The 22,214-nt window shown below is 37.1% G+C and overlaps 1 protein-coding gene across 4 annotated transcripts in view; it reads left to right on the top strand.

Annotated features, from left to right (window-relative positions):
- Positions 1–22,214, top strand: part of AstC-R2 (Allatostatin C receptor 2) — a 649,221-nt gene that overhangs the window by 530,088 nt on the left and 96,919 nt on the right. For 3 of the 4 annotated variants that reach the window (XM_074180323.1, XM_074180325.1, XM_074180324.1), the window contains one exon: positions 3,411–3,500. The gene's annotated coding sequence lies outside the window, so the exon portion shown is untranslated. Of the gene's footprint in view, positions 1–3,410; positions 3,501–20,597; positions 20,795–22,214 lie in introns of those variants that run through there. The other variant, XM_074180326.1, reaches the window with a different exon arrangement.

The following is a 22,214-nucleotide window of genomic DNA, read 5'->3' as shown; positions in this document are numbered from 1 at the left end:
TTATTCCAAATTGCTCTAACTTTTTTGATAGTGAACTTTTGGTACTTTTCATGAAAAATTCACACACCTTTTCCAAGTAAAAAAGGTACTCTTCCTCAACAACGCTGAAGGTGATCGTTTTCGAGATATTCACAATTTCTATATCGATGCATATTACTTTATAGCCAAATTAGATTTCAATAATTTTTGTCATTCTCCGCTTGGAAATTGAGTTAATTGAATCGAGTAAGCTATGAAAGTTTGTTTATAAAAATAGAAGTTCGCTGTCACATTTTCAACTGAAAGGGCTGATATGGTTTTTGCATATGGCTTGGCTGACGGAAATTCAATCGAGGCCAGACGCATCTATCAGGAAAGGTAACCTCAACGCGTGACTCCTTGTGCAGCGACATTTGCGAATCTTTTCCGGCGCTGTCACATTTTTAGCTATTGATTGACAAATTCACAGTTCGGAGTTTATAAAGTGATTTTTTGGTACCATGCCCGACTTTACGAATGCTGAAATGGCTGATATGGGTTTTGCATTCGGCTTGGCTGACGGAAATTCAAGCGAGGCCAGACACATCTATCAGAGAAGGTATCCCAACGCTTGAGTCCTTGTGCAGCGACATTTGCGAATCTTTTCCGGCGACTTTACGAATCTGAAAGCTTCGAAACAAATTCTGCAGTAGGACGGCCACGGACTACAAGAACTGTTGAATTGGAGGAGGCGGTTCTCGAAGAAATTAGCGAACATCCAGAGACAAGTACAAGAAAAATTTGTCAAACTTCAAATGTGAGTCACATGACAGTTTCCAGAATTTTTACGATACAGCATATATATCCTTATCATATTCAGCTTGTCCAGGCACTTTCCAACCACCTATTGAATTTGCTCAATGGCTTCAAAGAAAAGTCGAACAACATCCGCAAATTTTATCGAAAATCCTCTTCACAGGTGAGGCTAATTATTCAAGAAATGTATCATAAACTTCCATAATAACCTCATCTGGGCGGAAGATAACCCACATGCGATAACGCAAACTCATTTCCAAGACATAGTATCTTTTAATGTATGCATAATTGGGGACTATTCAATTGGGCCCTATTTTCTCCCCTTACGTTTGAATGGAGATGCTTGCCTACATTTTCTGGAACACGAGCTTCCCCAAGTTATGGAAGATGTTCCCATTGGTCTCCGAAATCACTCTTGGTTTATGCACGATGAGCTCCTGCTCATTTTAGTGTGATAGCAAGAAATTTTTCAGACATAGCATAGCCCCAACGATGGATAGAAAGAGGAGGCACTGAGCATTGGCCCCCGAGGCCACCGGACCTTAAGCCCGTTGATTTTTTCTTTTGTGGACAACTAAAATCACTAGTTTATGCTAGCCCCATTGAAAACGAGAAAGTGTTGAGAGATCGCATCATAGCTTGCAACGAAACGATAAGAAACACTCCGGGCATTTTTCAACGGGTGCGGAATTCTTTGATGAAGAGAGCAGAGGCTTGTATTACTATTGGAGGTTGTCATTTTGAACAGTTGTTGTAATAGTTGTTTCATTCAATTTTTATATGTTTATTTTCCTAATAAATAACATAGTACTTTTTGTACAAACTCCGAAATGTAGCACTTCTGTATCTGTAGAGTAGGGAGGGTGAGTTTAAGCCCACGCACTTAGGCCACATGTGACCCATTGTACATCCTCCCGAGGAGTTGTCCTCCTAGGTCGTCGTCCATCCTGTCCTTTCCAGGAAGGTGGACAGGTCGCTGGGAGACATCTCCTTTATATCGGCAGGTGTAGGCCAAGACTCGCCGAACACACACTCTCTTATTGACGATAACTCCGGGCACTCGCACAGGATATGCCTGACAGTCTCATCTTCCTGTTCACACATCCTACATAGAGGTGTGTCCACTAGCCCCATATTATGTAGGTGTTTCCTTAGCTGACAGTGGCCAGTCAGAAATCCTACTGTAAGGCGTAGATTTTTCCTGGTCATCGCCAGATATTTCTTCGGCGCCAGCTTTCCAGGGTCGCCCAAGGTGATCCTGGCAAGATTACATCCTTTGATTTCATCCCATCTCTTTAAAGATTGAGCATGGGTGTAACATTTGACTAGTTCCGCAATTGTCGATGTCATCAGGCCGTGGGTGCCACTTGGTCCTAAAATTCTTAGTCCAGCCGCTTCCTTGGCTAAAGAGTCGGCAATGCGATTACCTTTACTCCTGTCGTGCCCTTTAACCCACCTCAGAATAATGTTATTATCTACCGAGGCTTTGGCTAAATCTTGGTGGCACTCTAGTGCTAGCCCTGAAGTAACACGGTGTCTGTTCAAGGCTAATAGTGCTTGTCTGCTATCAGTGCAGATTGTTATGTTTTTGCCAGAAATTCTTTTCTTGGTTATTTCTTTTGTGGCGATTGAGATACCAGCCAGTTCTGTTTGGACCACGCTGGTATTTCTTCCCATTCCCCATTTAATCCTTAGGCTTAGTGATCTGGAGTACACTCCACATCCTGAACCTTCTTTGGTTTTTGAGCCATCTGTATAAATTCGTATTGCATTTGTAGCATCTGACTCTGTGTTCTGCTTAATTTGTATTTTGTAGGGTTTATTAAACACAAACCTGGGTTCAATTGCATCACTTGTTGCCTGCAGCAGAGGTTGCGCAGTAAGCGCTTCCCGCCATAGGCCCAGCCTCAATCGACCCATTCCTACTTCTAGGTTTACACCAGCCGTGTGCAATCGTAGCACTTTCTAATTGAATAATTAAACCAGACAAAATTTTTCAATTTGGGTTGTTCGATAATGCTCAGTTTAGAAGAAGTCTGTACGGGGTATACTGCGTATAAAGTTTGATGAAAATAACTAATATTGCAAAAAACTTATGACAAAAACCTACCATGTTTTGAAAAATTTCAACAATCTTTATTTCAATTACGAATCATTCTTCGTTAAACATTTTATAAGAAAAAGTTGATTATTTTGAGGAGATCCACCACATACTTAGTTTTTGTAATGTTCTCAGCAACTTCACTTAGCGCCCTAGGAGCTAAGTAATACGCATCGATATGGAAAATTGTAAATATCTCCAAAACGATCACCTCCAGCGTTGTTGAGGAGGTGTACCTTTTTTATTTGGAAAAGGTGTGGGAATTAGGTGGAGTAGTTGTTTCCTGATAGGCGTCAGTCCATTCAACCTACTGTGGCGGTATATCCGAGACACGCTTGAACATTAAAAGTTCATTTCTTTAGATTTGCAAAAAAAACACTTCAAATATGGGCAAGAATGTCCACATACAATGATAAATCATAATATCCTTTGAAGAATATTGCTCGCAGTCTGCATTTTCGTTTAGAACTCGTGCATTATTATATATAATAAAAATTCATGAAGACTGAAATATTGTACATTGTTTTTTTTTCAGGATGCAGCTACTACAATTGTGACTTTAAACATCCTGCATGTGGTATTGACTCCAGGAGAAATTTGTACGTTTGGAAAACTCCTGATAGAGGTTTGTATTTTTCCTGCTTCAATGTATATCTTTTGATGATCGTAGATGAAAATATTCTTCATGTAGTTGGGTAAGGCATCCTTCACATCATCCAAATTTCATTTTATTAGCAGCAAATCTACCAATCCATCTTTCTCTCGTACAATCCAATATATTGCTATGCTGATAGCACACTGACAGCACACTTGTCTCGTCATTCCATTTGGATTCCAGGACATCAGCTGCGGATGTACATCTTCACCGACGGCAGGAGGTTGCCTATCTTAATGAGGATCTAGAGGTAATTTCGAATCGAGGTGAAAAATGTCTCCGAATTGGATATAATAATGCCAGAACAGACAATTCTACTTTCTGCTTCGATAAGTCTGCTGGAGGTTAAAACGGATACCAATATGTCTTGACGCAATCATGTCGCTGGAATTGCAAAAGCCGCTTCTCAAAAGCTTGGAACGCTGTCCCGAACTAGGATACTGTACACACCTCAGCAGCTTTTGATGCTTTATGAAGCTCAGATCAGACCTTCTTTGGATTATTATTCTCATGTATGGAGCTCCGCCTCTAAGCATACCCTAAATCAGCTAGATTCCATACAGAAAAGAGCCATTCGCCGTTTTTCCAAAATAATTTAATCACCAGCGATTCAAATCCAACGTGAATCGCTACTTTCGCACAGGCACCGCTATCAAGGCGCCTGAAGGATTATCTTGTAGTGCTTGTGTTCTGTTCCTATAAGAAAATCACTGTTGAACTGAAAAAAAATAATGAAGCACCATTTTTCTGTGAAACCAAATCACCTTTTGCCTGAATGTGGGCCATCAAAGATAGATTGTTCTTTCAAGCGTGCAAGTTTTTGTCAAGTTTTCATTGGGAAATGAAGAACTGATCATGATATCTCCAATAATCTCAGCTAAAACCCTGTATTGGAGGGTTTCTGTTACTTAAATAGCAATAATTTCATTCTTTTATGATTCCATTTAGAAACATTACCCAATCATCTCTGGAACAAATATTCAGCAGAAGATTAGGAATGGTTAAAATTGAAAGGGGTAGATACAGACCTGTATCCTCCTAGAGCTCTTGACATCTCACCTCACCTTGATCACATTCTGATCTATCTGCTATTGTTGGTAAGGAGCTGGTGAGCTCTTCAACAAATGTTCTAAAAATCTCAATTTGACCTTCTTCACTCAGTACTAATGAAGTATTTGTCATCAAAATAGTCCCGAAAGAGTCAACCACCCAATAGAAATATACCTGTGACATTACGACTGTTGCGTTCTTTTCAACATCATAAATGAAAATTGCTTTCTACTACTCCATCTTGATACAAAAAAAGGTATGAGTGTTCTGTCCACAAATTTTTCCTTTTGATTTATATCATACACATTCAATAACATCTTTATCTCTGTATTTATATCCTGGACCCGGAAGTCACACAGGTAGATATAGCTGCCTATGTGGTGATGTTTAATTATGCCTGGGAATGCTAGGTCTTCTAATTGAAACCACAAATGTGCGGTTAGCTCCTGTTGGTGACACCGTGCATATGTGAAGTTTTTCATTCTTGGTAACCAGTTGTTGTCCGCTGATGAGGCCAATAGCCAGAAACACGTGTCCGCGGTTTGCGTCCATTTTTTGAGTGCTCTGTCCACAAATAACATCTTTATCTCAGATCAAGCTTATTCCGTGACATAAAAAATCGTAATTCATGAATGAATTGTGTGTATTTTCTATAACGTTATCCAATTTGGTACTGAAGAGCCTTGGGGCAAGTGTCTTGAGGCGAAACATCGATGTATACCAGTGAGGGTGACAGTGTTCCATGTAAGTGCAATTTATTACCATTCATTCAAAGTAGAACTCCTGTGAATGATATCTGATATACAAACTGAATAGAGAAAAGTATCTTCTTTATAATTCAGTGTTCATATAGAAGTATTTGTTTCGAAATATTTTTTTTCTTTCGTGTAATTCAATGTTTATATGAAAGTAGCTGTTGCAGGAGGACTTTCTCTCAGTTTGTGCCTGAAAGTTACTTCTTTGCATGATCTACACATCCATGTATAGGGTTACTTATTTTCAAATTGATTATTTCCTTCCTTTCTTTGGAAGATTCCCTCATCCCTTTTTTTTGTATCAAGATGGAGTAGTAGAAAGCCAAGAACTTTTTTTCCCAAAAATTAATCACTCCTAAAAATATAACCCCTTCAATATAAATAAAAATCTTGTCAATTTTCGTCACTGGTTGAAATCACCACTGAACAATAAAAAGAACAAAATTGAATTACTGGTATATTATGGTATATTATAAACCTATATATTATGAACCTTTTGGAATTTTTTGCACAGTTTTTTTTGAGCTTGCTACTTCGGAAATCTGTTTAATGAAGCAGCCAAAAAAAAGGCTGACCAAGAAATTCCAGTCGGGAGAAATGAAAATCTGCATTTAATGAACGCAAAAGAACTACTACTAATACGTTTGAAGAAAACAGCTGCTGAATATTTTGTTGAAACTTCTCATGCAATTGGTAGTCATTTCAGTAAAATCAGAAGAATACTAGTATTTGATGAATCGACTGAAACCTTGTAGAAAAGTTCTCAATCAGAACAGAAGTACTTTTGTGAGAAATTTGCCACTATTGATGATTTAAAACGAAGAAGTACATACCTGATAAAAATGCAAGTTGAATTTGTTGTTCACATATCAATTGTTGATTGATGGCTACGAGAACTGTCATTCAGTAAATCAAGAAAAATTTTCAAACGCTTCATACTATTTGAGCCCAACGTACATAGTACTGACAGCAGCAGCTAGACAGTACTATGTAACTTTACGCAACTACGTTAGTGACGCAGTAAAACGTAAAAAAATAGCATATATACAATTTGTTTCTAACAAAAATTAAAACAATTCGAAAATGACATGGAGAAATCTTGCAGATTGGGGTGTTGCTACAAAATCATCCCCGCAAACCAATTGCCTGTCAATTGAACTACGTAGACCTGAAGAAATCAATGACTATTTTTGAAACGTGGCTGGACATTCAATAATAAATAATAACACTCTTTCATTCTACAATAATAATAAATTGAACGCTCCTATGAACTTTTCCCCCACCGATATATGTGATGATGATATGTTGAATGCTATCAAAGAAATAAAATCTAATGCTTTAGGTATTGACAATTTGAATATCAAGATGATTTCTTTAGTGATACCACACTGTATTGATGAAGTTAAACATATTTTCAACGAGTCCTTCAGACAGGGTCTTTTTTCAGATGTTTGGAAGGTTGCTAATATAATTCCAATTCCGAAAAAGACTGCACCTACCTCATACAGTTACCTATGCCCTGTCAGAATTCTGCCCTCATTCTCTAAAATATACGAGAAAAATGTTTCCCGTCAAATAAGAGCTTTTCTTGAAGGAAATCGAATACTTCCGTGCGAGCAGTCTGGGTTTAGCAAAAAACACGGAACACAGACTTCCCTTTTGAAATTAATAGACGAACTTGCGACATTCAGAGATCAATCAAAAGTCACCATTTTAGTACTGCTTGATCAAAGTAAAGCTTTCGATTTAGTTAATTTCGATTTACTCATCAGCAAGCTCAAGTTCATAGGATTCGATAACATTTCTCTTAAATGGATGACCAGCTATCTCACAAGCCGGTCACAGGGGGTCAAACTGGATGATAACTCATGGTCATTCCTAAATGAAACAATCTCAGGTGTACCGCAGGGAAGTATTTTAGGACCCTTGATGTTTCCAGTGTTTATTTTTGATTATCCCACTTTCTTATCACATTGTCAAGTACATCTATGCGCAGACGATATACAGTTATATTTGTCTTCACAAAACACCGATACAGAAAGTTGCGTTGCCAATATAAACACAGATTTGCACAAAACGTTCCTATTCTCGGAGAATCATGGACCGAAAATCAATCCAAATAAAACTTTGGCCTCATGCATATGGTCTCAAAAACAAATAGTAGAAACCCAGCGTAACTTTAGGCTCACTCTCGATAACGCAGACATTGACTGGGTAGACAGTGCTAAAAATCTTGGCGTAACCATAGATAGATCTTTGTCTTTCGATGAACATGTGACATATATTATTCATCAAACTCAAATCGCTATATAAATTCAAGTACCAGTTATCAGAAGAAATGAAACCCAGGTTTCACATGGACATGCTGATAGCAAGTGCATTAGGGTCTCGGACGCCTCGCGGCAGGTTCTGCACCTTGTGTCAGGAACCTCTATACCCATCACTCGACTGCGGTAGACTAAGGTGTTGAAGACACCATCCCAGCAAGCCATGATGAACCCCTCAGTTTCCGACTTCAGCCCAATCGACCTGAGATAAGCGAAGGTTAGGCGCTTTGATAAGCCAAGGTCTCCAATGTTATTGAAGAAGACCCCATGCATTGGCTTATCTTTGTGTTTTCGCAGAAGTGAGGTGATCTCTGCGGCTTTTATCTGAGCTTTTTGCTGAACAGGTTCCAACTCGGTGACAGAGTGGTGGTCACCTCGTTCAGTGTCGAAAACTATACCGAGTTCATCAGCTGCTCGGAGAGCTGCCCTAAAGAGAAATGCTCCAATTCCTGCTCTGTCATGGTCACGGACCATGCAGAGAAAGGGATCCGAACTCCTGACGACTACATGCTGTATCCAGCACCATTCTGTCATGTAGACACTCCAAACTCAAAAGCCCACGGCCTCCCTGTTGTCGGGGGAAGTACAACCGTGGAACGGATGATTTGAGATGCAAACTCTTATAGAGATGCAAACTCTTATAGAGATGCATCATTTTTCGGATCTTTACGTCGAGTTGATACAGCTCCTCCCGAGTCCACTTCACTACTCCAAACGAGTGGAGTAAGACTGGAACGGCAAGCATATTTGTTGCAGCAACTTTGTTCTTCCCCGACAGTTCCGATGACCAGATCTGTCGAAGTTTGTGCTGATACTTGCCGCGGAGAGAGTTTTCCACTGCTGTTACCTCTTGTGAGTGGCGTTGTTCTACCCCGAGTTGAGTATACGTCTCTCCGGCATCCAGATGGTGTAAGATGCTTCCATCTACGAGCTGCACATCCTCTCCGTAGTCTCCGCATCGTCCTCTGTTGAGATGGACCATTGTACATTTGTCTTTCCCGAATTTCATACCGATAGCATGCGTGTACTCTTCCACCACCCTCAAGGACTGATGGAGATCCTTCTCTCCAAAGGCATCCATATGAAACAAATATGTAACCTGAATTTCACTAGTTCGGACTTCCATTGTCTACTATATAAAATGATTTGAAATCCCTGAAACAAGTAAAAAAGAATAATTAAAAAAGAATAGTTGAAAATAACAATTATATTAAGCAACAATAAACCTGAAATGAAATGATAGTGAAATAACCTACAAGTAAAAATATAATAATTGAATAAAAAATTAAAGGAATGCAAAAAGAAAATAATAAAAAAAATAAAAAAGTGTAGAGATTCCAAGTCACGTTAGTTCACGACGTTTCGATTGTTGGTATCTACAATCGTCTTCGGGTGATGACTGGCAGTCATCTGGCAGTTATTATTATTATTATTATTATCATTACTATTATTGAAGTTTTTCCACTTTCACTGAAATAGTGAACCTTGTCATTTTCCAGCAGATTCATTGAGTGAATTCCAAACTTGATGATGAAGTAACATTCAGCAAGTAAACGTTATCTCTGATCTGGTATCCATTCTTATTGATCAACGGATGGCTACAATACAATAAAACTACTGTTACATATCAACAATAAATATAATATTTGTATGCACACAGTATTGTACTTCAATAAGACTCATTTATCTTCAGAAAGTACTAATTGTCGATTAAAACCACCAGTTTTTCTTCTCGACTAGTTTCGTTCCTATCATGTGGCAACTCATCTAGTAGTTCCAACTGTTTGTTTTTACATCTGAAGATTGCTCTGAATACTTGATTGAAATGTTTATTATACTTGAATAAAATAAAATAAATCAAAATTGGATTTGATATGAATGAGATTTCAGATAAAAATTTCGCAAAGATCAAAATCTCTTTCAAAGCACGGTATTCGCTGAAAATCTCAGATAAATGTACACTTATGAACAATGGTGAAACAGATAAAATTGCTGCATTTGCCACATAAATAACATATTTGCTCTCTTTGATTATGTTTGAGGAGACGATGAAGTACCTCAGAATATTCAAAAATATCGCAGCAAAAATCATCAGATCAATAGTAAAGGTTATAACACGAAATCTGAGTGTTCTAAAGTGACAACTCAAAAATGTTGCTGTATATATAATTGTACCACAGACGTACATAGTGAAGATACAATTCGCTTTAAAGTTATCTCTGTATCTTGAAAACGATTCGTACTCAGAATTTATCAAAATCCAACCTGATAGTAGAAATATGACACCGATCATTCCTGTAGCAATCAAACTGTTAGGAATATCTGTAAGAAAACAAGATAAGGATTGAAATGCCCGGGTTTTCAAGAGTACAATATGAATTGTAGGTTGCAATACAAAAAACATCAAGTTACACCAGCTCACATGATAAATCACATTGTTTTCCCACGTATTCAAAATTTTGCATTTCCTTATTGCGTGGATTATGAAAGAGTTTGCGATTATACTGAGTGCCCATATGATGAGGATTATTTCCAACCTGATGATAGCCAAGGAACTCTTCGAGACGAGAACCCTGTCTTCTTCCTGTTCGATGAAGTCTTCCATGGAAGAGGCATAACGAGTGACCGTTTTCTTGAAAATGTTGTCCAATTCCATCTGAAATATTATATTCAGTGATAATGAATGACGTCAGAAGACGTGATTGAGTACGTTTTATTTATATTGTTATTATTTGTTCAGAAAGTTTCAATAATGAACGAAGTAACTTTTAATAATAATAATAATAATAGCCTTTATTACCTAACAGTTAAAAACCATTCACAGGGTTAACTAAGTATGTTAAAAAAAGTAATATCGATCCTTATAATTACAAAGTTACAATTTGACAAAATGAATGAATATTATGATATAATAAAATTTTAAAAAACTATACCAGAACAACAAACAAAATTGATATCATACAGATGTTACAGAAACGAAAAAACTCCACTGAATAGGCCAATAAATTATTCATAATTGGCAAATAGAAAAGGCTTGCTAACGGGATAGATAGATATCATTTTTTTATCCTTTGTGCTACATTACATAGACGGACAGAACAAACAGATAGACAGAATATATACAGGCCGTTTCTTGTATCATGTGGTAACATTGCTATATTCTAAACTGAAACAGATACGAAGACAATTGAATTTTTTGATATTCTCAGAAAAACGAGAAACAGCATTTTTTGTTTTTCCCATATAACTCAAGAATGGCGAGAGTCCCCGTAATTTTTTTTTCGGCCATTGTATTGTTCCCGATGACAGTTACCTTTTTTACCATTTAATCGTGTTCGTATATATATATATATATATATATATATATATATATATATATATATATATATATATATATATGATGACTGACTGTTGAGAAAGTGAGTTCATATTAAAATTCAAAGTATTTATTTCCTTAAAATGACAAAGAAATGTATATGATATAGTCATTATACATAGAAGAACAAAACAAAATATATATACAAGAATGAACAAGAAAAATACACACAGTAGCAGATCACATTTTTGTATTCAAAAACTTGTCAAGAGTATAAAAACATATTTCTAACAGGTATTATTTTAATTTTTTTTAACAACGAAATGCTGCATATTGACTTCAATTTATTTGGTAAACAGTTGTGAACTTTGAGTTATATTATACTTAGCCGCTCTAACGTGAATCATTTGCTCCTGCAGAGTGTTTTTACTATGAATATTGCTATTGAGAATGAAGTCATTCCTGTTAGTGAAAACATGAACTGACAACTCATAAATATATAGTCCAATCAGTGTTGAAATTTCGTGTGTAATGAAAATGTTTCTGCATGCATACTATCGAAGAACGTGGAAACAAACAGTGAAGGATAGCTTTTTGTTGGATAAATACATTTTTACTCTTTGTAGAGTTGTCCCACAAACATACACCATGCCGCAAGATGGTTTCGACCTGGGCATGATAAACAGTCATAATTTGGTTTATCTTGAGAACATTTCTCAAGTTGATGAAAAGATAGGTTATAGAGCTCAATTTTGAAACAAGTGTGATCAACTCATTCCAAGAAAGACTCTCGTCCATTTGAATGCCTAGGAATTTAACAGGATCATGGGTGTTTCTCAAAATAGAGTCAATAACAATCACCTGAATATCATCGGTTTTATTCCGATAGTTGTGAATGCGGATCAACTGAGTTTTTTTCACATTGAAAAACAGGTCGTGACTTTTGAAATAGTTTGAAACTACATCCAGTGTATATTCAAATTTTCGTGTTAATTCTTTCGTCGCACCAAATCAATATCATCTTCATAGGCAGTTACTACAGAATATGGTATTTTACTGTGCATATTATTGATATATACTAGAAATAAGAGTGGCCCACGTATAATTCCCTGGGATACTCCCAGTTGGACCTACCTCATTTCTGATTTTGAAAACGAATAAACATCACCTTTGTCAAATTTGAGCGAAACACACTGCATTCTGTTGCTGAGAAAATATGAAACCCATGAATGTGAATTTTCTCTTATTACATAACGATTTGACTGTGTTACTCATACCAAGCTATTAGCTCGGTTTCATGGCTGTGTCCATTCGATCTCAAGGTCACTTCAAGGTATTTCAGTTCCCTCTCCAGATGTTCTGGTTTACATATTCTCTGAGCCCGTTCCGTTAGAGTGGAGATGACTCCTCTCTTTTGGCTAGGATGGTGCTTCGATAGTGCGTGCAAGTATCTATCTGTGTGTGTGGGTTCTCGATACACTTTGTGGGTTCTACTAGTACATCGTTCTACTAGTACATCTAGGAAAGCTATCCGTTGGTCCTGCTCAATTTCCATGAGGAATTCTATGCTCGGGTGTTGGGCGTTCAAGTGGTTTAGGAAACGGTTAAGGGCGTCTCTTCTATGTTTCCAGATGACGAAGTGAAATACCTTGAAGTGACCTTGAGATCAAATGGATACAGTACCTCCGAGACTCGAAAAGACATGAAACCGAAGGACACCACGGTTCAGAAAGCGAAAAAGGATCAGATGGTTGCACGCGCATATCTACCGCTTATCCCTAGAGTCACAGACAGAATTGGAAAACTATTGGGCAAACACGACATCAAAACAGTCTTCAAACCCACGAGGAGCCTCAGGTCGGCTAAAGACAAAAGAGACCCATTATCAGCAACAGGGGTCTATCGCATACCGTGCACATGTGGAAAGGTATATATCGGAACCACCAAACGATCCATGGGAACAAGACTAAAAGAGCATAAAAGGAACTGCAAACTAGGCCAAACGAACAAGTCAACTATGGCAGAACACGCACTTAGTGAAGAAGACCACAGAATTTTGTTTTAAAACACAGAACTAATTGCCCCCAACGAGGGATACCATAGCCGACTGGTACGGGAGGCAATAGAAGTTCAACAGAAAAGAGGAAGCGGTGAACCTCAATCGAATACGGAACCCCATTTTAAGGAATTCGAGAATAACGAACAGAACAACAGACAGCGAGATTGTTAATGTTCCAAGTTCAAGTGCAGATACGACTACAGGTACAAGAGCAGGTACGATTGCAGGTACGAGTACAGGTACAAATACAGGAACAGATACAACGGATTACCTGACAAGACATAAATACGCTTTACAAAGCCTAAAAGGTAGTCATCGGACAGCAAGCCATGATGGTTAAACATCTGAAAAAGCTAGCCACTCGCGCCAGCGAAACGTCAAGAAGAAATTCCAAAAATCCACGGCTTTCAAACTCGAAAAGCAATGACACTGAAAACCTCAGCCGTGAAAGTCTAAACCAGCAGGTATATGGTTCCAATCGTTCCAATGGAAGAGCCCAGCAGAGGCAAGAGTGAAAAAGGCTTTCTTCGATTACCGTGGCACCACATGGTCGTAGGTTAGCAAGGAGTATTAGCTTGAAGTTATGCGTCGCGTCGTTTACGAAAAGGAATACGTAGAAAACGTCCGGTATTTTGGAAAAACTACACCTTAATCATGCCTCAGCCACCGTATTCACCAGATTTGGCTACATGCGACTTTTTTTCTATACCCAAGATTGAAGAGACCCATGACAATACGGCGTTTTGCGACGATTGATGAGATAAAAACCGAATCCCTGAGAGATCTCAAGGACATACTGTTACGAGTATTGGAGATAAAGCTGGTTTATTATATCTGAGGGTGGCAACTTCGAAGAGGACAAAATATAAACTGATGATTCAACTGAATACTTTTTGAGAAAAATTAAAATTAACCTAATTTTTTGAACAGAGAGTATATTTATCATAAAATTTTGCTGATATCTGGTATCACGGGTAGAACAACGGATTCAATGGGTTGCTGATTTGAAGATTTCAATATTTTCAACTTTTCCAGCACTACCAATTTTGTTGTACAACGTACTGATTGTGATGTTGTTTTCATCTTGGACGTTTTGCCTGGATTTGGAAATCTTTATTGAATTATTGAGTTCAATTAATAGTATCGAAATGCTGAGCTGTAATTTTCAGCTGTACTGATTATATTTCCGGTATTAATTCATGAAAATACTCCAAACAAACTCCAAAGTAAAACAGAAGCGATGATTTAACCCACTGTGTACACTGTATCAAGTTAAATGATTTTAACTCTTGATGTTAGTTACTTTCTCAAATTTCATAAGCGAATACTGATGTCAAAATATTTCTCAACTGTTTCACTTGGTTCTTGGAAAATTTCTCCCCAATTCGTAATTAAGCGGCTCAAAGTTACATGCAGATGTTTCAACCCTCTCGTACTTTGGCTGTTTGCGAATCAATTACAATCAGTATTCAACCAAATATTTTCTCTTGAAACTTCGTTGCGGAAAGTTGCTTTTTCAACGAAATATTGGGTTTTTCAAAAATTAGGGTGGAAATAGTACTAACAAATCTCCTCCCGATCTAATGAAATCCATAATCTGCAGAAAATATGAAGGATGTTTTGATATATTTTGTATTCAGTTCATTCTACTATAATGATAATAAGACTAATTTTGTTTCGTTTGGGTACCTACGGGTGTATGTAGATGAGCTGAAATATGAGGTAACATACTGACAGCGCTACTAGCATCAAATCCATATGATTTTCAGTTAACCTTAACCTAGAAAAGTCACGTGTACACATTTCACAGCTGTTGGACTATTAGTTTGTGAGATAGAATATTTTGAGTGAAGCAACTTCTGTTAGTTTGAAGGAAATAGATAAAATGGAAATGCGTCTGTTCATAAAGCATTGCAAAGACTTATTTCGAAATTTACAAACGAATGAAAGTTATTCAATGATAACTCCACAAACTGTGTGATAACTTTCTTTGACGAAGATTCATTTAAAATATGATAAACTTTGTCTACCAAAATTGGAGACAAAAAAAATGTTATTAGAATGGTTCTTCTATTAATGCAATCATCTGTTTATGAAATGAAGGGCATCTCGAGCAATCCTCTTTGCAGTATTGCTTTCAGATGGAATGGTTGAATTATTGAAATCCATAATAATCCCAGTTATGTTAACATATTCACTCGAAACATATCTATGAGGAGCTAATCTACAACCACTCTTCTGCGAAGTTATTCGGCCTTTCAATGTTCTGGAAGTTTGGCTAACATACATTTTTCCACGAAAACAAGGAATGAAATATACTACCTCTGATTTACACATAGAGAGAGTTTTATTGTTGAGTTTGGGGAAAATGAAGTTGATGGTGAAAACTGTTTTATTAGCTATTTTATAATATCGAAATTATTGAAAATTTGAGCTCGTTTTGATGTATCAGCAATGAGGACCGTTAGACCAGGAGATGCTGAAATATTTTGGTAAATAATTTCTTACAGTATGGCACTTTTAGGGTGGTTAATATATGTAATAAGTGAAGCGAAAATGATGTTCTTACCGGTGGTGCGCGGAACGCAATTCCAGAATAATTAATAGAAATTGCTCGAAAATTCGGAGGTGTCAAACAATTTCTTACACAAAATGTCTCCAATTCATCGGTATTTCAACAAAGAAATCTGGCGCTCGCTATACAGGGTGTTTCAAATTCGATCCTCAACATTGAGATCTCGGAAACTATTTTTTGCGGATGTCTCCGGATATACTCGAAATTTCAGAACTTCCTCAACGGTATATTGTTAGACAGGTAAATGCGTAACTTTGTCCCAATTTAACCATCTTCGTATCTCTCACAGTTTCCGAGAAACACCAACACGAAGAATTTTAGCTATTGTAACCCAAGTTCAGGCAAATTCAAAGAGACATTCGAATAAAAGGAAAGGACAAATATCCGCTCTGAGGCGTTTTAACCGTATAAAAGAACAAACAAGAAGATAAAACGTTCAGTTTGAGTAGAACCATGAAGATGATAGATTTTTGTTTTAATTCCCTCAAAGTATAATGTTCAATATTATATTCATTCATTCAATATTCATTAAACACGAATTTCCCTACATACAACTTTGAAATTTAGTTTTTCCGTTAATCACATGTTCAACTCAAAGAAAACTGGGGCTATACTGTAAGAAACTGTTCAAATGTTGCATAGAATTTTACAAAATTACATTGTACGCATATATAACATATATGCGTAACATATTACAACTTATATGTTTCTAATCATAAAAACAACTAATTGTCCAAAGTTTAAGGTGGAAGAAAAATGTTTTAGAATTTTGAAAAATGACATGTTTGAGGGGATATGGAGGGTATTTTGGACCGTCAGAATAGTATGGCGTGGTGATTTTAGTACAAGTTTGGTAAAAAACAATTGTTTGAAAAAATCAGCCTGTGAGAAATAAATGAAAAAAAACATCTTCAAAAAAGTATGGCGGGCCTAAACACCCACCATAGAAGTATGACATATAGCGAGCGCCAGATTTTTTTTTTTGTTGAAATATCGATAAATTGAAGAAATTTTGCGAAAGAAATTGTTTGACATCTCCGGATTTTCGAGCAATTTTATTTAATTATTCTGCGTCCCTCGCACCACCCGTAAGAACATCATTTTCCTCTAACTTATTACATAAAAGAACCTCCCTAAAAACACATACTGTAAGAAATGACTCACCAAAATCTTTCACCATCTCCCAGTATATGTATTCGCTTGGAAACAGGCAAATTGTGTCCGCTGCGGAGACCAGTGACCAGTTTAACGCAGCATTCAACACTCAATTTTATGTCTGAAGTATCAACCCCAATATAGTTTATATGAGATACCAGTGAACGTCGAGAAATAATTCCATCCAATCTAAGTTCTGCAACCCAGATACGGAAAGACACATATTTCAAACAAGTATTTATATATATTTCAACTTGAAAGCCGTATCCTGAAGCCCAACAGTATTTTTAAAGGGTTCAGAGTAAATGTATGTATAGCGACTCATTCACCTCACGAAATGAAATAATTGAAAACCGTCATATAATATCTCATAATATGATTAGATATTGAAACAGTCGAAATTACTCCTCAGAGTACAGAACCAGTAGGAAAGAAAAACATTTACTGGTGACTTTTCTATATGCTCTTTACAAAGGCGTTGTTGAAAAAAATACTGAAATTTTTCTCTAGAAACTCACTGTTATAACTTTGGTAGATGTGGTCATCTTCAATGAAGGGCCTGATAAGTATTTGTTTTAGAACAAACCGCAAGTTCTTCAGGAAATTCCTTAAGTCGGTCTGAGAGCGGTGTCTGTGCGAAAGTTGTGATTCACGATGAATTTCACTAGTTGGGACTTCCATTGTCTAATATATAAAATGATTTGAAATCCTTGAAACAATTGAAAAAAAGAAGAATCCCAGGAGAGAGAGCTAAACGCATGTTAAAACGTGCCAGCCGAGCACTGATAAGGTCTCAAGTCAATTATCACCAGTGAAAGAGGTCAACTTTGCTGCAGGATGCCACGGAACGATTTGTAGAAATACGAAGAGAGACATTGGAAGAGATGATCATTAACCAATCTTCGCCAAGATTAAAAACACGTGCTTGAAGATCCGCCAAGACATGCAGAATACCCACAACAGAAAGTGGAGATATTTAGTCAGGGAATAATGCCCAATCACAGACCGAAAACAGGACAACTATGAAGCCGCCAACGTCATCAACATGAATTCCCGCCCGCTCACGGTTATAGAGGAATCCTTGTTGAGGAAATGCCTAAATTTCGCCATTGCGCCAACATCTGTGCCCACTTTGGAGATAATTACAGCAGTGGAATCCATCAGTTCCCTAATTGACCAGACCGAGGCAGAAGAATTCAGATGGAAAATCAGAGAACAGCGGGATCGAAAACCAGTTCCAACATCTAACATCAGCAATGAAGAACGTAGAGCTCTGAACGGCCTACGTAGAGACAACACAATCAAGATCCTACCTGCAGATAAAGGAAACGCTACTGTGGTAATGGATACTGTTCTCTACGAACAAAAGATTGAAGAGGTTCTTCAGAAGAAACGATACACAAAGATCGTACGGGACCCTACTGCTTCAATTGAAAGGAAGTTGTACCAGATTTTGAAAAAACACCAAGTCTTTTTTTCGGACAAAGAAAGATCATCGCTAACACCGCACCACAGTAAGCCCCCTCACTTGTATGGATTACCCAAAATCCACAAGAGGGACGTTCCACTGAGACCGATAATCAGCTCCAGAGATTGGGCTACTCAAAACTTGTCTAGAATTTTACTTCTCATAATACAACCATTACAAGGTGAAACATCGTCTTCTGTGAAGAATTCAAGGCATTTTGTTGAACTACTAGGATCAGTTGAAGTTACACAGGAAGATCAACTAATTAGTTTCGACGTGTTACGTCAACGTTCCGGTCAAAGAAGCAATCCAAATCATATAGAGAAAGCTATCCGAAGACGGGAACCTCAAAGAGAGAACGAATCTGCCGATAGAAGTAATTATGGAATTACTAGTTTGCTGTGTACGAAACTGTTGCTTCCAACTGAAGGACGAATTCTTTATACAAGTTGAGGGACTGCCAATGGGATCCCCACTTTCACCAGTCATAGCCAACATATACAATATGGAGTGGTTTGAAACTCTGGCCATTGAAGAAGACCACAAGAAACCTCGAGTCTGGTTGAGATATGTTGACGACACCTTCATAATATGGAACCATGGGAATACTGAACTAGACGCCTTCCTGAAACACATCAACAGCATGAGACCTTCCATCACTTTCACAATGGAAAAGGAAATCCACAACGAATTGCCATTATTAGACGTTTTAGTGAAGAGGGCCGTCACTAAGTGGGAAACATCTGTATACCGGAAACCCACTCACACGGGACAGTATCTGAACCACGAATCCAACCACCATCAATCGACAAAAAGAGGAATCATCAAGACTCTATTAGACCGTGCTTTCGGGCTCTTCGATACAAAATAAGGCCTCGAGTAGGAACTAGACATCATCAAAAATGATCTTCAACGGAATAGCTACTCCAAAGCGATGGTAGAAAAGACTTTGGCTAACAGACAGCAGGAACCTCGCAAGAAAGAGATGCCGTCACAACCAGTGCTTGTACTTCCCTACATCAGAGGATTATCGGAGAGGATAAGAAGAATTGGTTCCAAGTACAACATCAGAACCTGCTTCAGATCCGGTAACACTATCCGTAGCAGCCTCACGAAAACCAGGCCACCAAACGCGGACTGCGATTCCAAGAATTGCATTTACCGGATACCCTGTGAGTGCGGAAAATCCTGTATTGGTGAAACTAAGAGGCCATTGAATGTTCTCATTGCTGAGCACAAGAAACACACACAGCGAGGGGAAACCAGCAAATCAGAAATAGCAGAATATGTTTGGACTCATCAACATAACATCGAGTGGTCCCAAGCTGAGATCATACTCAGAGAGGAACATTGGTTTAGGAGAAAATTCAAGGAAGCCGCATACATGCTGTCCAACAACATATTCAGCCAAGCTAGCGTAGAGATACGCTTGGAATCAAATTTACCAAGTCACTTGAACACTTCCCGTGAAAGTATCTATGGAAGAGAGACAAATCTCTAACCTTTCTTCGATATTCCAGACTATCAAGGTTGCAGCTTTTGAGATGCAGCCTTTGCAATTTCAGCGACATGATTATGCCAACACAATGAGTCGATGAAATACAATAAAAAAGGGTTGGAGACAATATGGATACCTGGGGAACACCAGCGTTGATGATAGTATTCGAGACATCCATCGACAGCCACTTACAGGGAAGTTTCAGGAAGCTGAAGAGCCATAAACAAAAATGATACGACAAACCATAGCATCGAAGTTTGGCCAGCAAAGCCCCATGCCACACGTGGTCAAGGCCTTAGAAATATCAAGTGCAACAGCTCTGGACTCTCCATGTTTCTCGATAGCCTTATTCCAAATATGGGTCGCCTGTTGATCTTTGATTCTGAAAGCCATATTGATGATCGCTTAAGATGTTGAAGCCTGCCAAATATTTGGTAGTTTAGGGCTTTTTCCATGATTTTTGATATCACTGATAGCGAGTATAGTAGACGAAAGTTAGCTGGATGATGAAAACCTCACTACTATCAACTAGCAAAATGGAAAAACTTTTGAAACAACCTAGAACCTCCGATGGCATTCACTATTTTATTCTCTTTTTCTGTTGAGTATTCCTAAGCTATTCTCTAGTTTATGTTATCGCACGTTCAGATTGGTAATGAGCACTTTTTTCCGTAGATCTTATTAGGTTAGCTTCCTTCTGAATAAACAAAACACACACCCACCTTAGAAACTGCCAAACTACGCACTTAAATTCAAGCAATGTCAATTCAAAGCTGTTCAAGAATTATCGTCAACAAAATAATAACTATTCGCCTACTGATACAACAGTCTTTTCTCATTGACGATTCAACTGCATAAGTTTTACTATTATGAACATCCTTCATTTCGGAGTCATTGAAAAATTAAATTGTCTATTATTTGCGAGGCAGTGAATTGGACAATATGCACGTCAAGCCTGTCGCTGGGGCTTGCAAATTATCGCAATAAGAAAGTCGGCAGTGAGTGCACGTATTTTCTGAAAGCTTCTGTTGAGATAATTATGTTCCGTTCTAGCTACAGGGGTAAGCCAATCTAATAAACAAAACATTTGTATGAAGGTGGTTGACAATTTTTCATGGTGAATTTCATTAGTTCGAACTTCCAATGTCTAATAAAATATGATTTGAAATAACAAAGAATAGCTGAAAGTAACAATTATATTGAAAAAAAACCCTGACATGAAATAATAACGCAATAAAAATAAAAATTAATCAAGCCAAGTAACTCGGCTTGAAATCTTTTAATTCAGAATTTTTATTTCATTTTAATTGATCAATTTTCAAATTTTCGCTTATTATATTTTTCGAATATACTATATTTCTCAACTGTCATGAAATATTCGAATCTCTTGGGAAAGAAACGTTTTGGCATTCTTCTTCTCCATCTTCATAGAAACAAAATATGGGAATCTTCCAAAAAAAAGAAGAATACTACAATTGGTGAAATCTTCACAAAAATGTGTAGTTCATGCTGAAAAGTAACTCTTAGACCCAAACAGGGAAAAAAGACCTCTCGAAACAACTACCTTCAGGATTGCCACACAATATAGTAAATGAAATAGGTAAAATTCCACTCTCGGGAGACACTGTCTTTCTAGTTTGTTTGAAGGTAGTTGACAATTGTAATATCTCGGAGGAATAATTCCAGTTATCACCGGAAGACGATTGTGGATACTAACAATCGAAACGTCCTGACGTAACTTGGTTTACAATCTTCTTGATTTTTATATTTTTTCATTTCTTGTTAATATTTTTTTTCAATTTTCATCTCGTGTTAACAGTTTCATTTTCTTTTTGATTTTTTGGCTATTGCCTGTATTTTATTTCATTGTGTTATTCAAATATATTTTTTTATTTTTTATTATTTTTTTATTCATGCATTTTTTTTTTCATTTTATTTTCATTTATAGGTATATTTTATTTTCATCAATCATTTGTTTCATTTGGTGTTTAAACGAACTGAGTTTATATATTTTTTTTAATTTGAAGTGGTAATTTGTTATATAGTTTCGGACCTATGTAAAAAAGGCTATTTTGGGAGTGACTATTTCTAAATAATGGTATATCAATTGATAGTTTCGTAATAAATCGGGTTGGATGATCTATCTATCTATCTATCTATCTATCTATCTATCTTCGAAACAAATTTTACAACTGTCCGCCCTCTATTGGAGACTTATTGCATCTCAGTATTACTATAGAATTTGAGACCTCAAACTTTATTATGTTGTTTGAGAGGAATTTTACATTCGTGCGCCGTCTGTTAAAGATTTATAATACTAGTGACTAGAACTTATAAAAAATATTTTTGTCAATAATTCGGACTGAAAAGTGAAAAATAAATATAGTTTAAAAAAACTAAATAACACGTTTTTGAAGAACATCCAACTAAAAAGTTAAAAATATTTTTTTTAAAATAAGCTTCTTATTGCAAAGCGCTTTC

Source organism: Leptinotarsa decemlineata, unplaced genomic scaffold, assembly GCF_025532065.1.
Source record: "Leptinotarsa decemlineata unplaced genomic scaffold, Ldec_3_MD MMD2_tig00026294_RagTag_RagTag, whole genome shotgun sequence".
Classification (NCBI taxonomy): Eukaryota; Metazoa; Arthropoda; class Insecta; order Coleoptera; family Chrysomelidae; genus Leptinotarsa; species Leptinotarsa decemlineata.
This window is presented reverse-complemented; position numbering and strand designations above follow the sequence as displayed.